The sequence below is a fragment of the Pteropus alecto genome, unplaced genomic scaffold (assembly GCF_000325575.1).
Source record: "Pteropus alecto unplaced genomic scaffold, ASM32557v1 scaffold53, whole genome shotgun sequence".
NCBI classification, from domain to species: Eukaryota; Metazoa; Chordata; class Mammalia; order Chiroptera; family Pteropodidae; genus Pteropus; species Pteropus alecto.
This window is the reverse complement of record NW_006434366.1, coordinates 6,720,620-6,725,706: the sequence shown is the minus strand read 5'-3', so window position 1 is coordinate 6,725,706 and position 5,087 is coordinate 6,720,620. Positions and strand designations below refer to the sequence as shown.

The window sequence follows — 5,087 nt, the reverse complement described above, 5'->3', positions numbered from 1 at the left end:
CCAGCCCTTGGCCACCGCGCTCCTGCAGGCTGGCACGTGCCGAGTGCCATCGCCTGGGGCAAGTTGCACACGGAGACGCCTCGTCACCGCTCTCCCGGCCCAGTCCCGGGCTCGGCAGGACCCAAGTGCGCTCGCGCCACCCAACAGCTTCAGACAGACAGTGTGAGCGTGGCCTGGTGCTCCATGGTGGGGACGTCTGGGGACGCTGTGCCCAGGGCCCTCTCGGTGGCATAAGCAGAACTAAGTCACCACGGCTCTGCCCAGAACAGAAGCCAGAAACTGACTTCTAGACGATGAAGTCGCTCCCGGCACCTGCCTGTGGGACGACACCCACGTGACCACCTGGCCCCGTGGGGACCCCTGGCTCGTGCAGAGAGCCGGCCTGCGAGGCCACACGGACGCCCTGAGGGGGGCAGAGTAGGGGACGGGAGCACCGGGGTCCCTGGCGACACCGAGCACACAAACGAGCCCGTCTCAGAACCTCTCAGCCCCAGACTTCCAGCCGCGCTCAGGAATGTGTCCTTGTACCTGGACCTCGCCTGCTGCAGCCCTAACACCCCGGCAGGTGTGGGGGCACAGGGTTAGTGCGCACCCAGCAGGGACGCATTGCAGCCTGTCCCTACGGCCTGTCCTGCTGCAGGAAGGGACTGGAGACACCTCCTGATGGGGGCCCATCTTCATCAGCTGCTTTACGGAAAAGTGAGGGTAACTGTTGCTTTCCATGGGTAGATTTTATAAACCAAGGCTGGAACGCCGAGCGGGGTCTTAAACGATGCCCTAAAATGCAAAGGACCCACCAGATGGGCCTGAGCTAGGAGGGCCGCAGGCAGACAGCCTGTGCGTCCCAGTGCCCGCTGAGCCTGTCCCACGGAGGGCGCGGCCAGGAGGCTGAGGCAGGACTCCCCCAGCAGAGGCCGTGCAGGAGGGGGCGAGGCCAGCCCCGGGGGGCGGGGCCCTGGGTGACTGTCACCAGACACCAGAGCATCCCGCCCTGCATGCAGCCCACAGAGCACCTGCTGAGGGACCCATTTCAGTTCCAGGGGTTCAGGTGAGCCAGCCTCCTCCCTCACAGCTGGGGACGACTGAGTTCAGGCCGGCGGCCTCGGCTGTGGCTTCGGGCAATGCGGCTACTTCCCCCGAGTCCCTGTTCCCTCATCTGCAGACAGAGGGACTGAAGCGTTGGGGTTGTTACGAAGTTTAATGAGACCAGTTCCGTGTGGCGCTCAACACGCAAACAGTGAGAACTCACTAAGAGACCAGGGACTGTGTACCCGACGAGTCCCATTTTCCCGGAGAAAATTACCCATAAATCAGAGAGGCAGAACGCAGCCCTGCGCGGCAGCTGTGCACCGAGGGGCCCCCGCCCGCCTCTCGCTCAGGTGCCAGGCGTCCACATTAGTGCTGCCCATCCCCGAGTCCCCAGGGACCGTCTCGCGGGTGCGACAGATAAATTTTACGGGACTTGACCCCGCCACGCAAGCTCCCTGACAAGGCATTTTAGGGATCGTTACATTCTCTTGACAGACGATGAGGCAAGGTGGGCGTTTAGCAGCCCGCACGACCGGCTGCTGCGGCCAGATTCGTTTTGAATTACCTCGTGCACATAACACTTACGACACTGTCATCTCGGAATCGCACCGCTGAGACTGAGCGAGGTGATGGCTCCCGGCGGCGCTGGCCAACGGGGAATGACAACCTTTACTCTGGGATTAGCATCGCGTCCCCATTACCTGACGCGCGGTGATGGCCACAATCACAGGCAGAGTGCTCGCCCGATTGAGCAGACGGCTTTTTAAAACAGTTTATGCAGCTCTAAAACTAAGTAAATGGAGTGTTTCGGAACAAGAAATGCTGATTGCAAACCTCATCATTATTATAAATTAAATGCCTAAGTTATTCACCTAAGGCTCTGGCGGGTCCCCTGTGACTTAGGTGCAATTATGGGAAAAATCCAATTGGTCTGACTCGAGGCCAACGTCATAGCCGCACACGTGACCTGACGCTAAGGGACCTTCGGGTGCTTTGCCGGGAGGCCTCCCGAGACCGGGCGATGGTTTGACTCCCGGCTCCACGCGCCTGGGCGATGCTCCCGTGCTCGGATCCTCCCCCACGGCCCCGGGGACTGGTGCAGAGCTGGGGGCTGTCGCCTCGGGGTAAATTCCAGGGACGACCCACCCGTCCACCCTCCAGTCCCCCACTCGACCAGCAGCACCCTGTGGTTGCTCAGCGAGACTGTTCCCCCTCCCAGCTGATGGGGTGCCACTCAGAATTTCCTGGGGAAAAGCAAGGCCACCGGACCGTGACCCACTTAAGGAAGGGTCGGCTAGGACACAGTGCCCACAGCGTTCTGCCAGGGTCTGCCGGGTGGCCGGGCTGCTCACCACGCGGGCACAGCGACCGGCCCAAGCTGGAAGGGGGCTGGTTTTCACTGTCTGCCTGGAGATGCCGCGGCTGAAGTGACTGTCACGTGCCTTCAGCCGGGAGCCCAGAACCCTGCAGGTCTCTGTGACTCAGCCGCACGCAGCTCAGCGTGGTCGTGACCGATGTTTGGGGCGTCCCTGCCCCTCCGAACCAGAGCGCGAGCGCCTTGGTTTCCGAGGATCAGCCTCTCAGGTCACTGCTATTTCTGTCACGTGAGCGAAGGACCCAGGACACAGGGCTGACGGGTGTAACACCCAGCCCCCCCCATGCCCCTGGTGCCACCCACCTTTATGGGGTTCATTTAATTAGATGCAGGGGCAGTGACTCCCCTCTGCGAGATATCACACCTGTTTTCGAGTGAATTAAAATTTAGATTCCATTGGCAGCAACAGATGAAAATAAACTATATACTGAAAAGTAAAAGTTTTGAGCCCTGATTTCAGTTGGATAAAAAAAATCTTGCAGTGATGCCACCAAGATCGAGCCACAGACCTCGCCCCCACCGCAGGAAGTCCTGAGAAGTCACCAGGTCACCACGGGATGGAGCACAGGCCGGCAGTCCTGCTCATGGGATGGGGGATGGCAACGCAGGACACGGGATGCTCAGAGGCGGGGGGCTGCCATCCGCCCCGCCCCCCGCTCCACAGAGTGGGGTCTCGGGGTCCCCAATGGGAAGGGAGAACGGGATCAACCAGCGCCTCGCGCTGCGTCGCTTCGGGAGCCCCCTCTGATCTCGTGCCATGGGGACTGCAGCCCCCGCGGCTCCGCAGGGTCGGACTGGCGGGGGCGGGGCTTTAATTCCTGGGCGCAGGGGGCCCCTGCAGAGGCGGCAGCTGCCCCGACCCCCGGGCATGGCTCCCCGCAGAACCAAGTGGGGGCGGGGGGCTCGCTGGTGCAGAGCTGCCTCGTTCCGACCCGCAAATCAGGGTCTGCCGCCCAGAGCCGGGTTTGCCCAGGCGAGGAGCCGAATCAGCCCACAGCGGGCAGAGGGCCGGTGACAACTGGGAGCTGAGTGGCTGACAACCTGGCGCTGGGTGGACCGAGTGGAGCAGGTGGTGTTGGGTCCGGGAGCTCTGAGCAGGGGCTGGAGCAAAGACAGGAGTGGGGGGCTTTGCCACATTTAGTTGCTTCTGCTGCTTCTCCCTCTCGCTACCCACACGCGCCCTCACTAAGCGCCACCTGCACCTGTGGAACGGAGCCCTGGGGAAGGGTCGCCAAGGCGCCGAGCCGATGCCACGGTGACACAGGCCGTGAACAGCCAGCACAGCACGAGGCCTCCCACCCGCAGAGCCAAACCGCAGCGGCATCCAGGCCCCCAAACAAGGAGCTGCAGGGCCCCTGGGTCCCGCCCTGCTGCCGCCGGGGGAGGAGGTGACTAATGGCCATCTCCTACTGAGTACGGTCAGTCACGGCCACCTCGTAACGCTGACCAGAGTCCCTGCCGGCAAGAAAACCATGCACAGTGTCCGCGCAGAAGAGGAAGGCGTGAAACTGCCTCTATTTGCAGAGGACGTGATTTTACTTGTAGAAAACCCAAAAGACTCAACAGAAAGACTCAGATCTAATCAAAGAATTCAGTAAAGGTGCAGGAGACAAAATTAACATACAGAAATCAGTGGCGCTGTATACACTAAAATGAACTTTTGAAAAAAGAAATATATCGATCCCATTTACAACAGCATCAAAAACAACAAAATACTCTGGGCTAAATTTAACTAAGGAGGGAAAAGATCTCTACCTGAAACTTACGACACACGATGAAAAATCGGAGATGCAAACAAACGGAACGGTGTCTCCTGTTTATAGACGAGAAGAATGAATAATGTTGAGGTAGCAACACTACCAAAAGCCACCTACAGATTCAAAATGCAATCTCTGTTAATATTTCAATGGTATTTTTACAGAAATAGAAAAGTCACCCTTAAAATTTATATAGGACCATGAAAGACCCCAAATCGTCAAAGCAATCCCGAGAAAGAACAGAGTAGGGTGCATCGCACTTCCTGATTTCAAACTGAGCTCCAAAGCTACAGTCATCAAAACGGCACGGCACTGGCATAAAAACAGACACGCAAACCGATGGAACAGAATCGAGAGACCAAATTGAATACGAGCGTTTACGGTCAACTAACAAGTGACAAAGGGGCCAAGAATAATCAACGGGGAAAGACGGACTCTTCAGTAAGTGATGCTGGGTTAACTGGATATTCACATGCGGAAGAGAGAAACTGGCCCGTATCTCACAAAAATGACGTGAAGCAGATCGAAGACTTAAGCGTAAGACTTGTAACTATGAAACTCCTGAAGAAAACATAAAATTGAGCTGCTTATCTGGGCCCCGGTGATGACTTTTTGGAAATCGCAGCTAAGGTGCAAGCAACAAAATAAAAAACAGACAAGGGAGTCCACGTGGACCTAAAAAGCTTCTGCACAGGAACAGAAACCATCAACAAAGTGAAAATACAACCGACGAAATGGGGAAAAAGTATTTGTAAACTATGTATCTGATAAGGGGTTAATATCCAAAATGCAGAAAGAACTCATGCAACTCAAAAACAAACAAAACCAAATAACCCAATCAAAAAAACGGGCAAAGGACACGAAGAGACATTTCTCCGAGGAAGACACACGGAAGGCCGGCGGGCGAACGTGGAGACCCGCTGCCC

General features: G+C 57.3%; 1 protein-coding gene across 1 annotated transcript in view; it reads right to left on the bottom strand.

Moving 5' to 3' along the window:
• LOC102897264 (E3 ubiquitin-protein ligase PDZRN3) overlaps window positions 1-5,087 on the bottom strand; it is a 96,743-nt gene that overhangs the window by 33,712 nt on the left and 57,944 nt on the right. The gene's annotated exons all lie outside the window — the stretch shown is intronic.